Source organism: Bombina bombina, chromosome 5 (assembly GCF_027579735.1).
Source record: "Bombina bombina isolate aBomBom1 chromosome 5, aBomBom1.pri, whole genome shotgun sequence".
In the NCBI taxonomy this organism is placed as follows: domain Eukaryota; kingdom Metazoa; phylum Chordata; class Amphibia; order Anura; family Bombinatoridae; genus Bombina; species Bombina bombina.
Window position 1 is genome coordinate 608,800,307 of NC_069503.1, and position 22,240 is coordinate 608,822,546.

The following is a 22,240-nucleotide window of genomic DNA, read 5'->3' on the forward strand; positions in this document are numbered from 1 at the left end:
GTAGCTGTACAACAGATAAAGCATTTTTAGGGAATGTGAAAAAAGAAAACAAAATTTCCTTTCACTATTATGCCATAGTGTCTCCTATTCAAAATTAAAACCTTTGCTTCCTTAGAAGCTGACATACTACTTGAGTAACTCAAACACAATGGCTCAAAACCCATAACCAGTGACAGTTCTGAGACAATGTTGTATAGCTTTTGCTATCAGTATGCCTATAATTTAGGCCCAAATTTGCCATTAGTGCAGCCATGCAAGTGTTTGTTGCTTTATTTATTCAGTAATACATTGATATTTACTATTTCACTGAAAAAAAATGCTTTTTACATAATGCAAAAAACTTTTAGGATCTTAACATTCTAAAGTTTGTATTAATATATAAACACAGGTTTTAGCTAGGAAGCTGAAATATAAACCTCCAAATGCCCTAAAGTGATCCATCAAGTCAATGTTCTCTCCTGAGTTGATTAAGGGTATTTCTTTATGATTCCAGAGGTTTCTTATTTTTGGCCCTTTTTCAGTCTTTTAACAGTCCTAAACTTATTCTCTTCTGCCAACTTTTTAAGCATGCCTTACACTGTATGCCCCTTACATTCTTGGATGAAGGCCACACACGCATATACAAGAATGACCATTTATATTTTTGCATTTCTATAAAAGTCTAAATCAATAAATCATTAGCATAACTACAAATTTGATTTGAATTAAATGCAAAGATTTTGAATAAATTCTGATAAATAATTAACATTTCTATGTGATATGACCTTGGCATAAAATGCAGGAATAGTGAAATGGAAAATAGTTTTAAGACAGCAAATGCTTTTTACTTATGATTTTTCAGAAGTATATTATATAAAAAAGTATCATTTTTAGGGCCAGATTATGAGTGGAGCACTGTTACCCACAAGCGATAAGGGGTTTATAGCGCGTGTTTGCATGCGTCAGGTTTTCCACTCATTGAAAGTAAATACAATCGCTTGAGCTCAATCGTGATTTACGCTAGAATGATTACCTTGTCCTCAAAGCTCTGGTTAACTGTTTCGTGAAACAAAGAAGTCACAAAATACTTAAAAATACATTACCATGTGCACTTACACTCAAAATAACGCCATCTAATAAAAAATATTGCACAGAAAAGATATAAGGGTTCAAAGATATGAGGTCTCAGGTGTTAGGGGGAAAAAGGCAGAACAAGGGCTTTAACATTGAGATATATACATATGCATCTCTAAAGATGTATATATACATATATATATATGTGTGTGTGTACATATGTATTCATATGTGTATATATGTATTTGCAGATTTATATACATACACATATAAACACATAAATACATATATATACATTTATAGAAGTTCATTGGAGCCCTAGGTCAAAACATGTAAAAACATATTTATTTCCAAAACTCCTTCCTTAGTGGGTGACTACGTCATAAAAACAACGTACCTTCCAAATTTCACATTCCTAGGTTAAACGGTTTGAGCTGGGTGTTGATGAGTCAGTCAGGACTTCTTTTTTTATATATATATATATATATATATAACACATAGAAACACCCAGCACTCACCAGCTAGCTCACAGCTAAGATAAAATCACAACTGGAAAGGTTAGTCACCGCATCTGGCCAAATGGGAAAGCTCAGGCACCACGTCAAGGTCCTTTCCTTAGCCTGAGTCCCTAACACAGGCACACCATCATGCGAGCTCACAAAGCTAAACAAACTGAGAACAAAGAAGGGGTGCACAGGTGGCTGTAATCACCCATAGAAAATACAAAACATGGAAGGGAACTGCACTCCAAGACCGGATCAGGTACACATCCTGTGACTCAGTAACATCCAGCCCTGGGTGCTAAATAGCACTCCAAAAAGGCTGTGATGCCACCAGAGCCACAGGCAGTTAACCCCAGTCCGGAATGGGTGCAAGAACCAAGGGAGATTACAAATAAAAAGTAATACAACACATAGAAACACCCAGCACTCACCAGCTAGCTCACAGCTAAGATAAAATCACAACTGGAAAGGTTAGTCACCGCATCTGGCCAAATGGGAAAGCTCAGGCACCACGTCAAGGTCCTTTCCTTAGCCTGAGTCCCTAACACAGGCACACCATCATGCGAGCTCACAAAGCTAAACAAACTGAGAACAAAGAAGGGGTGCACAGGTGGCTGTAATCACCCATAGAAAATACAAAACATGGAAGGGAACTGCACTCCAAGACCGGATCAGGTACACATCCTGTGACTCAGTAACATCCAGCCCTGGGTGCTAAATAGCACTCCAAAAAGGCTGTGATGCCACCAGAGCCACAGGCAGTTAACCCCAGTCCGGAATGGGTGCAAGAACCAAGGGAGATTACAAATAAAAAGTAATACAACACATAGAAACACCCAGCACTCACCAGCTAGCTCACAGCTAAGATAAAATCACAACTGGAAAGGTTAGTCACCGCATCTGGCCAAATGGGAAAGCTCAGGCACCACGTCAAGGTCCTTTCCTTAGCCTGAGTCCCTAACACAGGCACACCATCATGCGAGCTCACAAAGCTAAACAAACTGAGAACAAAGAAGGGGTGCACAGGTGGCTGTAATCACCCATAGAAAATACAAAACATGGAAGGGAACTGCACTCCAAGACCGGATCAGGTACACATCCTGTGACTCAGTAACATCCAGCCCTGGGTGCTAAATAGCACTCCAAAAAGGCTGTGATGTCACCAGAGCCACAGGCAGTTAACCCCAGTCTGGAATGGGTGCAAGAACCAAGGGAGATTACAAATAAAAAGTAATACAACACATAGAAACACCCAGCACTCACCAGCTAGCTCACAGCTAAGATAAAATCACAACTGGAAAGGTTAGTCACCGCATCTGGCCAAATGGGAAAGCTCAGGCACCACGTCAAGGTCCTTTCCTTAGCCTGAGTCCCTAACACAGGCACACCATCATGCGAGCTCACAAAGCTAAACAAACTGAGAACAAAGAAGGGGTGCACAGGTGGCTGTAATCACCCATAGAAAATACAAAACAATCGGTCTGATGAAGGGGAGCATTCCCCGAAACGTTACCGATTAAACCATCTGTTTAAGTTAAGCCCAGAGAGTGCTGTTTTCTTTTCTACTACATTTCACCTACTCTAGCACCCTGGCTCTTGGAAAAGTGTTTGTGAGAGTGCAACTGATTCATCTTTGCTTATATATATATATATATATATATATATATATATATATATATATATATATATATATATATATATATATAGCAATATCCGTTCAACCCCTCAAGGTAGAAAAACGCTTCACTCTCCGGTCTTATTCAAAAATCCTTTATTAGGTATCCAGCATCAAATGACAAAGTTCCCAAACGTTTCGATACCAATTGGTATCTTTTTCAATGGGTAATCAGAACATATCTATCCCAAAAGAAGGTTCCTAATACTAACCACAAACCACTCACCTATATACACCTGTAAAGCATCCCTGTCACTTCCGGTGTATCAGAAGCCGCCCCACCACACGCATGCGTCCAGGAGTTAGCCAACCGCATGGCTAATTAGCATATTCAATCGCGTAATGACGTTTGCGTTCCAACCACGCATAGTTACTCCTGCTAATGCGCATGTCCGGGTGGCTGAAGTTCCAATGACACCGGACTAACTATTACAAGTATAACTACTCTAAAGTGTAAAAAAACTATCTATACCAAATTAAAATCTATAAAAATAATATGACTACCTGAGTTCTCAAAACAGACTTTGTTCCTTATATTTATAGCATCTTAAATAAGATACTTTGCATCTTTATATACAGTTTGCTAAGCTAATCACTGCCCCTTAATTATCCTATCCACAATCTCCAAAATGTCTATTTCCTAGATAAAGTATGTTATACTACAATTATCAATAAAACATATAGCTTCTATGCCAATTGGAGTGCAGTAAGAAACTTAGTTATGGCTACCGCAATACACTGAACACCATACTTTCAGAGACTTTATGAACCCATATATTCTGGACCAGTCTATCTTCCTAGGTGTTGATGACCTAGACTGATAAATCATGGACATTTCACTTAAAGGAAGACACCAAAGTCCATCTGTACATTCAGACCCTTGGGAGCCACTGTGTCTAAACGATAAATCCAGGAGGTCTCAACTTGGAGTAGTTTCGTGTTCCTATCTCCTCCCCTTCGTAAGGGGGGCACATGATCAATAAGCATAGTCCTTAAACTAGCCGCTGTGTGCCCAGCTTGAAGAAAATGTCTGGCAACCGGTTGATCAGATGTTTTCTTGTCTATCGCTTGTCTAATCGCATGGTGATGATTGGCCATTCTCTCACGAAATGTAGTTGAGGTCTTCCCCACATAGACCAGCGAACATGGACACATTAGTATGTATACAACATACGTACTCATACATGACAATCTGTGCAAAATCTTGTATTTTCTCCCAGTGTGTGGGTGGTGAAAGAACATCCCTGTTAACATACTATTGCACGTAGTGCAATCCCCACATCTATAGCAGCCAACTTTTTTCCTGTTATCCAGCCAAGTACTTTTTTCATAGCACTTCACAGGGTCATTATGGACAAGTAAATCCTTCAAATTGGGTGCTCTCTTATAAGCCATCCGTGGGGCTGATGTGTGCAGGAATGGTAGTGATTTGTCAGTATTAATAATGTCCCAGTTCTTCTTGACAGACTCAGACAATATCTTGGACACGGGGTTGAACGTGGTAACAAAGTTAATGATATCGCTATTGTTTTCCACCTTATCAGTAGGATCATGTGGTTGTAGCAAAGATACTTGATCATCCCCGGCCAGGTTGGTTTGCACCTGTGTTATCAAATTTCTTGCATATCCTCGTTGCTCCAATTTCATAATCATTTCATCCTCCTGTATTTTTCTAGTCTCTCTTAATGTGTTATTGCGGGCCACCCGCGTGAGTTGAGAGGATACCACACTCTTTTTTTGATGTTCAGGGTGAAAACTTGTGGATAGCAACAATGAGTTTCTATCCGTCGGTTTTGAATACAAGGAGGTAGAAAATTTGTAACAATCATCTTCTGTATAAACAGATATATTTAGATCTAGGAATGGTATGCTCACCCTGTTATGGGCAACCTTAAATCGAATAGTTGACTCAAGCTGATTTAAGCTGTCAACCCACTGTTCTAGGGATTCCTCTGACCCTCGCCATACCAAAAACACATATATATGTAAATCAATGTAAATATTTGCATAGGAAATTAGTACATCTAGGCAAGTATCCCCGCTTGCTTTTCCCCAGAAATTCTTAATATACAATGTTTCCAATGCACAAGAGAATTGTGGGTAAGATATGCAAATTAGATATGCAAATTCTCATTTTTTTTTGCTTCAAAAATACTGTTTTGACACAGCGATCCTTTTAAACAGGATTATGACAGCAACCCAGAATGAGTGATTTCTGGGTTGCTGTCATAATCCTGTTTAAAAGGATCGCTGTGTCAAAACCGTATTTTTGAAGCAAAAAAACTGAGAATTTGCATATCTAATTTGCATATGTTACCCACAATTCTCTTGTGCATTGGAAACATTGTATATTAAGAATTTCTGGGGAAAAGCAAGCGGAGATACTTGCCTAGATGTACTAATTTCCTATGCAAATATTTACATTGATTTAATTTTGAGACATGGAGGATTTTAATTTCATTTTTTTATCTCCCCCCATAATTTTAATACATATATATATATATATATATATATATATATATATATATATATATATACAGGCATAGAAGAAAGGCACTCTCCGCAATTGTTTAGTAAAACTTTTTTTACTGTGTGAACGTTTTCGGGGTTACCCCCATCCTCAGTCTGAGGATGGGGGTAACCCCGAAAACGTTCACACAGTAAAAAAAGTTTTACTAAACAATTGCGGAAAGTAAACTTGTAAGCGAGTCAGCCAGTGTAAAAGTTAAAATATAACTTTTATTGGAAAATAATAAAAATAAACATCAAAGTGTCCTGAGGCTAGTGCAACACCAGTCTTACATGTTTCAGCATTACGCCTTCCTCATAGACTGTGCTGCACTAACCTTAACAGCCTAATTAAATACACATGAGGAACACTGATGTTATATACATAGAAATAATTAACCCTTTAACAATTGAAGATTTACTTCCCTTAGGCAATGTTTTAGTATCACAGAGTTGAAATCGCTGTTTAACAAATGATAAAAGACAACATAGACACAAAAAAACAATGATATATTTATAACAGAAGCAGTTTACCTATATATCTTAGGGCTCAAAACATATATCAGAGTAAAAAGGAGAAAAATATAGGAAACTCTTATATGTATTCCTAATTAAGTTATATTTTGCTTTCTACCTATATAAGGCAATTATTGCTCTATCAATATTAACAGTCTAGGTCATATTAGGAAAATTGCTCTGAAAAGAATATATATCTTACTAGCAGCTGGGCATATACTATTCAGAAATTATAATCTTATATGAATATAAATATGAGAGCACGCTGTTATTCTATACCAAAATATAATATCATCTTTTCATAATCCCTATTCTGAAATGACAGACTACAAAGGTAGGTTCAAAATATAACAAATTAAAGGATACTATAATGATGTTATATATTATGAACCTCTATGAAAGAAGAGATACATATGACATAGCATGGTTAAAAATAATAATGATGCACAGTTAAAAATAATCAATTACTGTACATCTCTATTCCCAAAAATTAACGAGGTCAGTCTGAATGTTAAGACCTCCTAGGGCTCTCGTCTTTAATTTAAATATCCAAAAAGCTTCTCTTTTTTGAAGCAACTTATCTCTGTTGCCACCTCTCCTGGGAACATGTACATGCTCTATAATCTGCCACTTTAGGCCTTCAGGACATTCATGGTGTACATATTTAAAGTGACACGCCACCTGTGATTTAGGGTTATCTGTATTGATTTCATATAGATGCTCTTTTATCCTGTCTCTGGCCTCTCTAGAAGTGAGGCCAACATATTGTAAATTACACTGATGACATGTTATTAAATAAATCACAAAAGAAGTGTGACAATTTGTACAGTTATTCATGTCAAAAACTTTCTGCGTTACTTTAGATTGAAATTGCTTCCCTGTTAAGGAATATTCACATGCTTTACAATTCCATTTGCCACATTTGTTGTGGCCCTTGCAACTTAGCCAACTACTGTCTTTCTTATCTTTTTTGATCTTAATCTCACTGGGAGATAGAACATTACCCAGCGTCTTATTTCTTTTAGAGACACATCTACAACCATTTTTACAAAAGGGAAAATAACTTCATCTCCTTTTAAAATAGAAAGGTTTCTTTTAACAATATCAGCAATTTGTTCAAACTGGTTACTGTAACTCGTGACAAAAATCGGTAATTCTTTCTCAGACTGAGCCTTATTCTTTTCTTGTAACATGAATTTCCTGTCAATTTTACCTACATCTCTCTCTGCCTTATCAATTAGATATCTAGGATAACCCCTTTGTAAGAACATTTCCTTCAGAGCTTTAACTTCTCTGCTATAGATCTCTTCTGCAGAACAATTTCTCTTATATCTCATGAATTCTCCTTTCAGAATTCCATACTTAGTATGCCTGGGATGCATACTCTTCGAATGCAAAAGACTATTGCCTGCTATTTCTTTTCTGTGTAGCCTTTCAATGTGAGATCCAGATAGTCTATCTCAGACCCATTCTTAGTATACGTAAATTTTAACTCTTTGTCATTTTCATTTAATTTAATCAGAAAATCGTCACAATCATTTTCAGACCCCTCTAAATAAATAACAGGTCATCTATATATCTCACATATGTTTTAATATTCCCTCTGTGGGAGCAGCTTTCCCCCCATATGTACTTTAACTCCCACCAGCCCATGTAGATATTTGCAAAGACTGGTTGCACCCATGGCCGTGCCTCTTCTCTGGAGGAAGAACTGCTCCCCAAACGAAAAATTATTGTGAGACAATAGAAATGTTAACACCCTAAGTATATAACTATTGTGTTCAGAGTTATAACAAGTAAAGATACTAAACAACTCCTAGGTATTTTGGATGGAATGGAGTGGAAATCCAATTATTTGTGGATAACGGTAGACGTAGTGAGTCTATATTCTAGCATTCCTAAACACCTAGGAGTAGAAGTAGTAAGGTTTTTTCTTGATAGATTTACTTGTTATAACTCTGAACACAAAAGTTATATACTTAGGGTGTTAACATTTCTATTGTCTCACAATTATTAGTCGTTTGGGGATGTGTCTCTAAAAGAAATAAGACGCTGGGTAATGTTCTATCTCCAAGTGAGATAAGATCAAAAAAGATAAGAAAGGCAGTAGTTGGCTAAGTTGCAAGGGCCACTACAAATGTGGCAAATGGAATTGTAAAGTATGTGAATATTCCTTAACAGGGAAACACTTTCAATCTAAAGTAATGCAGAAAGTTTTTGACATGAATAACTGTACACATTGTCACACTTCTTATGGGATTTATTTAATAACATGTCATCAGTGTAATTTACAATATGTTGGCCTCACTTCTAGAGAGGCCAGAGACAGGATAAAAGAGCATCTATATGAAATCAAGACAGATAACCCTAAATCACAGGTGGCGTGTCCCTTTAAATATGTACACCATGAATGTCCTGAAGGCCTAAAGTGGCAGATTATAGAGCATGTACATGTTCCCAGGAGAGGTGGCAACAGAGATAAGTTGCTTCAAAAAAGAGAAGCTTTTTGGATATTTAAATTAAAGACAAGAGCCCCAGGAGGTCTTAACATTCAGACTGACCTCATTAATTTTTTGGAATAGAGATGTACAGTAATTGATTATTTTTAACTGTGCATCATTATTATTTTTAAACATGCTATGTCATATGTATCTCTTCTATCATAGAGGTTCATAACATATAACATCATTATAGTATCCTTTAATTTGTTATATTTTGAACCTACTTTTGTAGTCTGTCATTTCAGAATAGGGATTATGAAAAGATGATATTATATTTTGGTATAGAATAACAGCGTGCTCTCATATTTATATTCATATAAGATTATAATTTCTGAATAGTATATGCACAGCTGCTAGTAAGATATATATTCTTTTCAGAGCAATGTTCCTAATATGACCTAGACTGTTAATATTGATAGAGCAATAATTGCCTTATATAGGTAGAAAGCAAAATATAACTTAATTAGGAATACATATAAGAGTTTCCTATGTGTTTCTCCTTTTTACTCTGATATATGTTTTGGGCCCTAAGATATATAGGCAAACTGCTAATATATATCATTGTTTTTTGTGTCTATGTTCTGTTTTATCGTTTGTTAAACAGCGATTTCAACTCTGTGATACTAAAACATTGCCTAAGGGAAGTCAATCTTCAATTGATATATGTTTTGAGCCCTAAGCTATATAGTTAAACTGCTTCTGTTATAAATATATCATTGTTTTTTGGTGTCTATGTTCTCTTTTATCATTTGTTAAACAGCAATTTCAACTCTGTGATACTAAAACATTGCCTAAGGGAAGTAAATCTTTAATTGATATATGTTTTGAGCCCTAAGCTATATAGGTAAACTGCTTCTGTTATAAATATATCATTGTTTTTTTGGTGTCTATGTTCTCTTTTATCGTTTGTTAAACAGCGATTTCAACTCTGTGATACTAAAACATTGCCTAAGGGAAGTAAATCTTCAATTGTTAAAGGGTGAATTATTTCTATGTATATGACATCAGTGTTCCTCTTGTGTATTTAATTAGGCTGTTAAGGTTAGTGCAGCACAGTCTATGAGGAAGGCGTAATGCTGAAACATGTAAGACTGGTGTTTCACTAGCCTCAGGACAATTTGATGTTTATTTTTATTATTTTTCAATAAATAAATATTTTAACTTTTACACTGGCTGACTCGCTTACAAGTTTTTTCTTCATATCTGACAAGTGGATTGGTAATCCTCCCTGCGGTTTGCAGCACAGTGTTTTCTTTGATACTAGTAGGAGAGCTGGCGGCGCTAATTTCAGTGTTAAACACTGACTGAATAGTGTGCAGCAGCTTGGAGCTCAGAAGTGCCTACGTACCCTATCAAGCAGGAGACCAGCGGCTATCAAGTTGTGACCTGGATGCCGAGGAGTAACTAGTAAGTCTTTTATACCGGCAGGTCTATGAATAGTTGTGAGCTGACTCTGTGGCATTTTTGGATTAGATATATGGAGTGTCAGTGCGCTTTTTAAAGGGATATTGCTTTGTTGTGGATAATTGCGGAGAGTGCCTTTCTTCTATGCCTGTATATCATTATTTGAAGTGCACCCCAGATGCTGCCATACAGTAGTGAGTGCTGAATCCACTTGGGACATATATATATATATATATATATATATATATATATATATATATATATATATATATATATATATATATATATATATATATATATATATATAAAGTAGATCCACACCAACTTTATCTATTGAAAGGAACAATTCTATATGTGACCTGTATAAAAAATATCCACAGGGCACATAGTGCACGGGGGGAATAAAAAAATATTTGTTACAACTGAGAAGACTAAGCACTTCTCAAGAGACATGTATTTTCCATGTATGTTAATGCTGTTAGTGATGGCAGTGATATTAGGTGAGATGCAAAATACTGCATAGAGTCCCATTAGGATATAGAACAAAGTGGAAGTGGGAGATATTAAAGCAGAAGGTCAGCTTGTATAGTCAGTTCCCAGTGTAAGCAATATGTCAGAAAGTTGGGCTGTAGGTTAAAGTTACATGACTTTGAGTCTCAATTATACAGCACATGATCGTCCGCAATCAATATTGAACACCTCCAAGGATTTAGGGCTGTACTTTCATTTGCCTACCTCATCAGGTGTACATTCCTTCTTCCCGCACAATGTTAGTTCCTCAGTCTTCTGACATTTAAATCGTCATTTATGGTACAGCGCCTCCTGGTGAAATGTTAGCTCTAGCATAGCAATAATTCATATTGTTTCAAATGGAGATTCCAAATTACATACTTTGTTGCAACAAACTAATTAATATTGTCCCAGTGATGATTGTTTAATAGTGCAATTTACAGTTTAACCAACTGATTTTAATGATAATTTTGTGTAAACAAATTATAAACCATCAAGATATCGTCTGTAATTTAATACATGAACTATGTGTGGCTGATATATCCTGGCCAGTTTTTTGCACAATGGCTTCCCTCAATTAGATTTCACATGAGATATGTAGGCACTAAATATGTATGCATGTGATTTTTTTTCCTTTTTTCTTAATTATGCAGGTTTACAAAAAAGGGGCATAATGTATTTCTTCATTTAGTCCCTGTGGCTTTAATGTATATATATATATATATATATATATATATATATATATATATATATATATATATATATATATATATATATATATATATATATATACTTTTTGTGATTTAATGATGTCACATGATGCAGTTGTAAAGAAAATTGAACTAACTGATATTTTTCAGATAAAAATCTACCAGTCATTTGAAAATTAAAATAAGTGTTTTTGCATTATCTATTTATGATGCATTTATTGAGTATGCTACTCTTCAGTGTTTAATGGTCCTTTAAGTGTAATGCAGCTTAATTCACCAATGCCATCATATAGATCAAATGTAAAGTTTGCACCTCTGGCAGATTGCTTATATTCTATCTCAACTCTTCCTACCCAACTAGCCATAAATGGCGATTATAGTAAAAAAACAACGTTCTATATCATTTGAGCATGTCATTTTAAAACTAGTGACCTTATAATGTTATGTATTTTAACCTCCCCCACGTAGAGTTGTTAAACACAGGAGCAGAAGAGCACTACTGGTTCCGATTGGAAAATACCACTGAGCCGTAGCAGTTGCAAACCTGGCTTATCTTTTGTTGACCCCCTTCAATACAAAACCCTCTTAGAGTAGACCTCCTCCTACATAAACCACTTAAAGGCACATTAAACACTAAATAAATGCTAGATAGAATGAGGCATTCAAAGGAAAAATTAGTCTAGGAATAACATGTAGATATATTTTTTAAAGTTTCATTAATGACAAAATAAGTGTAAAGTTTTAGAGTCTATAAAACAATGGGAGGTGCCATGTTGTAACTTAGGTTACCTTCTTTGCTGCGGCCAATTAGGGACATTTATAAATAGGTCAATAGAATGTGCAGCCAATGGCTGTGTGAAATATAACAGTGTTCTGCACTTCCATTTTTTTTTTTTTTTTATATTTTTATTTTTGTTTGTCACCACAAGAGTCACAAAGAGGCAAAATAAATTATAAACAAAACAAGTACAGTAATCAATTCAGGTTACATGTCATTACATCAGTAAAGAAGTTGTAGGAACTACAAGGACATTTTGAGACATGACTGAACATATGTTCACAGGTTTAACTCCTATCTGGATACACTTGAGTCTGGTCTTGTGGTAGACTAAATTTTAACATACATCAAACAAATTAAGTTAAAATTAAATTAAAATTAAATTGAACTCACAGTACGCTGCTCTCAGTCCGGCGCCCCTCCTGTTGTCTTTCTCTCCCCATGGCTGGTTTACTTATATAACTCTTCACCTCTCAATCTTGCATTCATGACATAGTCTGTATCTTTAAAGGGTGCAATTATGATGCCTCGTGTCTTTCTAGGCAAGCAGTGAAGGTAGGGCTCCCATTTAGTCAGAAAGGATTTAACTCTTTTTAGTATGTCACCCATCCCATCATATTATTCAATAAATAATTACTTAAGTAAAGCATTCTTTAGCTGTGTAACAGTAGGTGGGTTTCGCTTCAACCAGTTCTGGAATATCAGATTTCTAGCAACTAGGACTATGTTATTAATACAGGCTCTCTGGGTACTCGGAATATTGGTAATATTGAGCAAGAGAACAGTCTAAAGAGTCAGAGTTAGCTCAGAAAGAGACATTGCAGTGTGTAACCAATGTTCTAACATTTTCCAAAATTTAATTATGTGGGGGCATCTCCATGTCATGTGGACTATATCTGCTTCTAAGGAGCCACATTTGGGACATTTATTTTCCCTTTCCTTCTTCCAATATTGATATTTGTCTGGGGTTACATAAATGTTGTGTAAGAGTTTAAGATGTGACTCTCTCAGAGCTGATGATAAGGTGGCCTTTCGTACCCTATCTATACTCTCAATGAATGTTTCTTTTGGTATCTGTTCCCCTAATATTGGTGTCCATATATCTAGAATTTTGTCTATACATTTTGTGTTTATTGGTTGAAGTAGTTTTTTATATATTGGTGATATAGAGGAAACACCACTTGCTGCCAAGTCTATGATCTGTGTTATCTGTGTCTGTGCTAGCAAAGTAGTCACATCTACAATGGAGTGCAGGTAGTGTCTAGCCTGTAGATATGCATGATAGTGTGTTTTTGGGAGTTGAAATCCGGTTTGTAGAGTTTCAAATGTCATCATAGTCTTATTATCATCTTTTAAAGTTTGACCAACAGTGTGTAGTTCCCTCTCCTTCCAAAGTTTAAATGCTTTAGTGGTAATTCCAGCTGGGAACTCCGGATTTCCTTGCTATGGTAGGAGCTGCTTAATTTGATGGTTTGTGCCCAACCATTTGCACATGAGCCTCCAGGCTCTAGCTGGTTGACTTAGTATGTCCAAACCCCCTGCCCATCTGTTCACCTGTGCCTGCCTCATATGCGGTAGAATCTGCAGTGACCAGGGTTGAATAAGGCTACTTTCTAGCTGTAGGTCAGTGAATTTCTCTAAACCAGTAAACCAATCTACCACAAACTTTCCTTGGGCCACCCAATTATATAATTCAAACTTTTGAAGTGTTAACCCGCAGTTTTCCTTAGAAGCTGTAAGCTTTAGGTAGCTAATCCTATGTTTCTTGTTGTTCCAGATGAACCCTAGAACGATCTGCGTTATTGCTTTGAGGTCTGATTTCTTAAGTATTGCCGGAACTGTCTGAAAGAAGTACAAGAGTTTGGGAAAATAGATCATCTTTATGAGCCCTATTCTGCCTGACAGAGAGATCGGTAGTTGCTTCCATGCGTTTATCCTGTTTTTAAATTTTTTTCAGTAGGGGTGTATAGTTAATAGTATACCATTTACGTGGGTCAGTGTTTAAAGTGATACCTAAATATTTAAAGTTATCTTCAACTATTTTAAAGTCAAAACCAGGGAGAGATTTCTCTCCTTTATTTAGTAACCAGATTAGCTCTGTTTTGTCAGTTTTAATTGCATAGCCAGATATTAGACTGAACTCCTTTATTAAATTCATTACTATGGGGATATTTTTTCGGGGCTCTTGGATGAACAGGATCATATCATCTGCAAAAAGATTTAACTGAAGTTGGGAGTCACCTATTTTGAGACCTTCCATCTGTTGCCTAATTTTCCACGCCAGGGGTTCTATAGCTATGTCGAATAGGAGTGGAGAAAGTGGGCATCCCTGGCATGTACCTCTGAAGAATTGGAAAGGTTGTGTTAACTTGCCATTAACTATCAAGGAGGCTTGTGGAATTTTATATAAATTATGAATTGCTTTAATAAACGCTCCCTGTATTCCTATCTTCTCAAGTGTGGTAAAAAAAGTGGTCCCAGAGCACCTTATCAAAGGCCTTTTCTGTGTCTATCATCAGCAGTACAGCCTCTTTGTGTTCTCCCTTGTTAGTAGCATTATGCGTGAGTGTCCAATAGTGTTGAATTACTGTCTGCACCTTTCTAATGCTGAGAATAGATGATCTCCCCTTGACAAATCCTGTTTGGTCTTTATGTATTATGCTAGGTAAGATTACTGCTAATCTATTGGCTAAAACTTTTGTGAGTATTTTGTAGTCCTGGTTCAGTAATGATATAGGATGATAGGTGTGTACTAACAAGGGATCCCTACCCTCTTTGTGAATAATACTTATATTTGCCTCCACCAGTCTCGTGGATGGGTCTATTGTATTTTCTAGGATGCCATTGTAAAGTTGTACTAGGGTGGGGCCTAATTCTGGATCTAAAATTTTGTAGAACTCAGCCAGAAGCCCTTCCGGGCCTGGAGTTTTATCTAGGGTTAACGTGTTGACAGTGTCTAGAATTTCTTTTTGCATTATTTTACTATTTAAATTATTGAGTTGGGGTTGATCAACTTTCGGTAAGTCTACGATCTCCAAAAACTTGTCTTGTCATCTGGGTTTACTTGTTGTGGGGAGTAGAGGTCTGTATAAAAATCTAAGAAAGTTCTCTGGACGTCTCTCTCTTCATTTACAACGATACCATCTTTCTTAACAGCTAAAATTGTGGTCTTTTTCTTTGTGAGTTTGGTTATATTAGCTAAGAGTTTGCCTGTCTTGTTACCACACCTATAGAATTTGGCTTATGTCTTGGAGTGGTAGTTGTTTGCTTGCTGAAATAAGTAGCCATCTCTAGATGCTTTAATTTCTTTATATCTCAGTCTATTCCTAACACATGGGTGTCTTAGATATCTGTTCCTAGCATTTATGATCTGCTTCAAAAGAAGCTCAGATTTCGCTTGGTGTTTCTTCTTAATGTTTGCCGCATATGCTGAGGTAACTCCTCTCAAAACTGCTTTCGCAGCTTCCCAAAATAGAAGGGGGCTAGTCGTGTGTGTTTCATTTAGTGCTTTAAATGCCTGACACTCTCCTAATAAGTGTCTAAAAAAATTAGGGTCCTTGATCTCGTGAACACCCACTTTTTACTCCTCCCTTGTGTCTGTCCGTGTTGAATCTTTAGGATTATTAGGGCATGATCTGAAACAGTTATAGGGTCAATTCCTGTCTCCGTCACTCTAGTACAGATGTTATTTGAGAGCAGGAAGAAGTCAAGTCTCGAGAGTGTATAATTTGTTGTTGACATGCATGTATAGTCCCTATGCTCTGGGTATCTGGCTCTCCATATATCCTGGACGTTTAAGTTTCTCATGAACATTTTGATTATATTGGATTCCTTCCTAGAGTTGTAAGTGTTTCTAGGCCCTATTTTCGGATTCTCAGGGTTGTGGAATCTATCGGCTGGTGTTTGTGGTGCTATGTTGAAATCTCCTCCAATCACAAGTGGTTGTGAACTGAACAATCTTTGTCTGTAGATCCCTCCAGAATGCCTGATTCTGTATTTGGGGTCCATATACTCCAATCAGTGTAAATGACAGTCCCTGCATCTCCAACTTTACCATAAGGTATCTTCCGTTGGGATCTATGAGTGTATTAGTAATGGTATATGTCAGATTTTTCCTAAAGAGTGTTGCTATACCTCTGGCTCTACTTTGTTCAAATGTTGTATTGATCACCTCTCCCACCCAACCTTATTTTAATATTTGATGTTGCACTCTGGAGAGATGAGTCTCCTCCAAAATGGCAATGTCTGCTTTTTTTAATCTTAAGTGTTGCAGGATAGATCTACGTTTCTGTGGTGATGTTATACCCCAACATTCCAACTTACTATTCGAATATCATTAGCCATTATATCTTAGTCTATGAAGTGTATGGTGTTGTGTCCGGTATCTTGTCTTAGAATAGTTGCTGTAGACATACGTATCTGAGTAATATCTTCTTCTTCTACAACTACGGGGAGAGAGGAGGGGCACCTGGAACTCGAACAAGAGAGTGCGCATTAGCAAAACAATAATATACAAAAGAGAATAAAAACAATCAAACACATTCTGAAAATACTTTCTATAACTTCTAACTAGATGGGACTTCTTTTCCTGTCTAAACTCACCCATCGCTACATATTCTGTACCAGACCTACATTTGTATTCTTGTGAGGATTCTAGTTAAAACTGGTGGAATAAGTTTCTCAGAGGCCAAAAGAGGCTGCAGTAACTACTTCAGCCCCGTTGCTTAATATGATTGATTCCAAAACCTGCAGCCTATTTCTAACTACAGGGTGTATTAGATAAGGAACCTCTCATGTGTTCCCCTTGATTGCTTGATTGCTTATTTGTGTCAGTGTATCACCTTTTCCTGTGCTTCAGTTATCACCTAGGGCTTCCATATTACCTATCGCCTAGTAGAAGGCCTTTCTAAGTGTTGTTTGAGGTCAAGAGTGTCTATCTGATGGTATTAAATCTAGCCTCTCTCCTCTCCTGATATTATTTCTCCTCCCTTACCTCCCGGATAAACAAAAAGGGTAATTAGTGTAACATTCGGCATTACAACAGAACAGCAATTATATTTAATGGAAGGTGACTCTCAATTGTGTTTTTCTTTCTCGGCTTCTTGTCTCAGAAAGTTTTTAAGCTGTCTCGGATCTTCGAAGAATTTCATGCCTTGTTTGGTTTGCAGCTTAAGTCTTGCTGGAAATAACAATGGGACTGAACGTCCTGCTTCTAGTAATGATTTGCAGTATGGTGAGAATTATCTGCGCCTCCTAGAGATCTCCCCTGAATAGTCCTGGAAGATCAGGATCCTCTGGCCTTCGTAGAGTTGAGGCGAGTGCTGGCGGTATGCTCTGAGGAGTGAGATCTTGTCTCTAAAGTTGAGGTACTTGATCATGACTTGTCGTGGACCTTTTGTATTCCGCTGGTCTTGGCTTGTGTTGCCCACCCTATGAGCCCGTTCAACTGTGCATGGGATTTCATCTGCGCTTAGCTTTAGCAGCGTAGGCAAGGTGCGTTCTGCAAAAAACAGCAGATCCGAGCTGGGGACATTTTCTGGTAGTCCAACAATGCACAAATTATTGCGTTGCGATCGGTTCTCTAGGTCATCTATCTTGTCGACTAACAGCTTATTTTGAACCTCTAGAGACGCTACTTTTGTTGATCTTTCTCGTTGCCTAAGTTCCTCATCACCCATTCTTTGTTCTATGTGATGGAGTCTGGAGGAGAAGCTTTTAAATTCTGATGAAAGAGAATCCAGGCCTGGTGCTGTTCCATTTTGGGAAGAAAAAGTGCTGAAATTTGTGTGACAATCGGGTGAAAGTCTTGCAAGTGTGTTTCAGTAGTTTCCGTGGATATGTGATCTGCAGCTTGCATTTCTGCTACCTGCTTTGTCTTCCGTTCTTGATTCTTCTGTCTATTCGCCATATTGCCAGTAGTCTTGGCAAAGCTAGAACAATATTTCTTCATACACTTGATGGGAGGTGTTGTCTCTTTCCCTTAGCATAGCTTAAGTAAAGTAGTAAAGTAGTAAAACAACTGGGTTTGTGATCAACTAGGCATGGTTTTCAATCTAAACAGTTCACCCCTAAATGCAATCAGGGAAAATGAAAAAGGAGGCTCAGGAGGAGAGACACCAGCTAGGCGTGTTGGAAGTCCGGTACATATTTTTATTTTCATCTATCCATAACAGATGGTGGTTTTATTAACATTATTTAATTATTTATTATTTAATTTATTATTTAATTATTCATTCAGGTCCAAGCCTGAACAGGCAGTAAAAGTATCACAGTGCTCCTCCCCTTCTCCGTGTAATAGGCACTTTGATAATCTAGTAATCACACAGTCTCAAAAATTCTGTCTCATCCGATGTTGGCATAGAGATTGCCTCATATTCTAAGTTGCAGATACATATGTGTATTTGGTTCTACCACAGTGATAAACCAAGAAAAAACAGTACAGTATGAATGTCTACATGGGAACGTTCATTTGTTCGCTCTGCTCAAAAGTTGTATAGAGAAAGCAGCCAGAGGTTGACACGTGGGAGAGGCCTCTAGTGAGCCTAGAGGAGAGGAGAAGGAACAAGGAGAAAAACAATGTGACCCAAGTAGGGTTTATCTTGCCAATTACTTAGCTCTGTTACTGCTATCACACCGCTCTTTTCTTTTCCCAATGGTTTGACTTTCAGCTCGGATCGCTGCTCTCACTGATACTCCAGGTTATCCCTCCGAGTCTGTGTTAAAATGGCGCTGTTTTCGCGCCCTTATCCCTTACTTTTCCCTTCTGTGGCGAGGGCGATAAAATGACCCTCCGCGATGAGATCCCGCAAGATTTTGCTGCCCTGGCTGTTTTAATGAAAGCCAGCTTGCAAGGGTAAGCCGCGGGAGCTTTATTTCTGGGCTTTTTGTTGTTTTTTGTTGTTTTAGGTGCTCCGCCTCCCGGAAGTTTCTGCACTTCCATTTCTAATAGGAACTAAAATGTTCACAATTTCAGAATGGAATTACAGGTAAAAGGGACAAAATAAATAATAAAAGTATATTGCAAATTTGTTTATATATATATATATATGCAATTTATAATTTTATGTTGCCGTTTAAAATGAAGGTAAACTTTGATGAATGAAAGCCTGGTTTTTAAAAATACTATTAAAAACAGGGGCACTTTCATTCATCAAAGTTTAGAAAGCAGCCGTTTTGTTTCAAAACTTACCTTTCTTCTCTTCACAGCCAGAGCAGCTTCCCCCGCTCTGAGATCCTCTGTTCACACGTTAGCAATCACGACATGGCCTCAGGCAATGATTCCCCTGGGGGGAAAGCCAAGATTGGAGGAAGCCGGATTAGTCATTGCTGACGTGTGAAGAGAGGATCTCCGGGTGGAGGAAGCTGCTCCGGCTGTGAAAAGGAGTTTATAAACAAAACGGCTGCTTTGTAAACTTCGATAAATGAAAGTGCCCCTTTTTTAAATAGTATTTTTTAAAAATGGGCTTTCATTCATCAAATGTTTACCTTCACTTTAATGTCCCTTTAACAACACCTAAACAACTTAAACAACACCTAACCTCTTCAAATCACACAAAAGCAGATTCTCTCTATCTTGTTCCTCCTCTATTTTTGTTTTTCTAATGTGTTCCCTTCTGTATTTGTAGAGAATTTAGCATTTCTTGATAATTAAGCTTATCAATTAGGTTTGTGGAGGAGCAGGCTGTCAAAATAGAGCCAATTCTTCTGATTGGTTAATCACATTTTAAAAGAAGGGTTTACCAATGGAGGAATGGGGGGGGGGCTGATTGACACTGGCAATCTTTTTATGATAAGAAATAATATTAATTCAGAAAACATATTGGATTGGTAATATAATGCAATAGTATTGACAACCAAGCTACAAGAGGTTTATTTATGATGTTGTAAATTGAACATTCAAGGTCCAGTCTTTCCAGTGTTAAAACAAATTTGTTTCTTTAAATTTATAATCTTTTATTGAGATATTTGGCATTGACAATATAAAACAATTGTTCATTCACAAAGATAAGGAATGTACATTTTATAAACAGGGTGTTGTAGAGGTTAATAAATTTGTTTCTTATTTGCAGTGGCATTTACTTGGTATAATTTAATGATTGTTCATTTGAGAATTATGAGTTAACTCGGTAAAAACAGACCTTGAAATTAATAGGTGTATTAAATTTAAAATAGATTGTAAAGAACAAAAACTAATTATATGTGTAATATTGTACATAGTCTGGTGCAACCTCTTGCAACACCTTATAATCATTCCCTTTATGTTTAAAAGACTAATAAACTGCACACAATGAAAAACGTCTTTGTGAAAATTGATTTTCATATAGCTTGTAGGAGCCTTTCATAATTCAATGGGAAAGGTGGTGTTTATTTAATACTCTTTTAAAATACAGGGCCAAATCCCCAAATCCAGAATTCCAAATCAAAACTAATTCTGAAACCCAAACTTTTTAATTAATATTAAATAATTAATATCAAAAATGACTATTTTTCCCTGCCTGTAAGTCACACTCTTCTCTGCATGAGTCTTTGGTTGGTTTTTTTTGTGTGCTCTAAAATGCAAATAAGAATCTATATTTATATAAAACATATATTAACCTTCTGATTACAATACTGTACTATACTATCTTTGTGATGGTACTACGTATACAAAAGTAATACAAATTATATAAAACTACCTTTAGATTATATTTATAAGCTGTATTATGACATGTAAATATTGTCTAAATTACATAAGATATTGTTGTTTATACTTGGTTTCATCCCCTCTCCAAAGTATCCCATATTAAAGATGCCAATATTCCAAAATCTAAACTATACCGAAATCCAAACCATTTACAGTCCCAAACTGTTTGGATAAAGGGTTTTATACCTTTACTCCAAAAAATAAATATAATGATAATCTTAAAGACCAACTGATAAATTGATTAATAGACACACAACTATATAGACCAGCAGACATACGTACAGATGTCATATAGATATCAGGAATAGGGTGCACACAAGGACATATTTTAGTTGCAATGAGTACAAAATATAATTGAGAACTATTGAAGTCTGAGCTTCTAAACTATCAATTATGTATGCTAATAAAATATTTTAAAACAAATCTACCATTAAAAATTAATAATAATACTTTAAACACTTGTTTATATTAATTAATATATTGTATTGCTATTTTTCTTTTCATACTCATTTATACATTGTATTGCATTATTATATTGCATTTGCAAATCAGTTATCTTTCTAGCCATGATATTGTTAATTTGCAATTGTTTCTTAAAACCAGACTAAAAACCCTATATATATTGTATGTTTTGTAGAACAATTTATGCTCTATAAAATGTAGCTAGTAAATGCTGGAAGCTCTGTTTTAGTAGAATTTCAAAGAGTTATTTGAATGTCCCACAAAAGCAAAGGTGTGAAAGCTAAGCTATTTCTTCACACCTACGGGTGGTCTTTGCAGATCCAGTTGAGATCCTACAGGGAGGGAAATTGTGTGCATGTTTCCATGTCATGTACCTCAACATATATTTATTTCTGCAGAGAATTGAGAGAAGGAAATTAATTTTTAAGTATTGACAGCTTCTCCAAAAAAATAAATATTCTTATAACAGAGCTGTCATGGTAGATGTGTAAAGCCTAGGCCTTTAGCCAATTTGTCTATGTTCCTGGGGTTCTCAGCTTTATATTTTGCCCCTGGGTTTACAGCCTTCTCTTGTATTGGGTTTACATTTGGTATTCAAGCATGGAGAGTATCCATTTGCAACATAGTAAGGAGATAATTCAATTATTTTTCAAATAGGTGTGTGATATATAAAGTAATACATGGTTTCCAATATGGTATTCAAGGTAAATATCAAAGAAGTATGTTCCAACTGCCAAAACAAGTTAATTGGTGTTGCGAAATAATTCAGTTTGACAGCTTCATCTTTATATTGGCTTAATGTTTAATATATTTTACACCTTTCACATTTCTGATTTTGGAATGTTAAGGAGAAGACAGATACCTAAGGGCTAAACACTGTTCCAACACACACATCTTGTTACTAAAACAATATAATTTGATTTAATGTTGTATACAT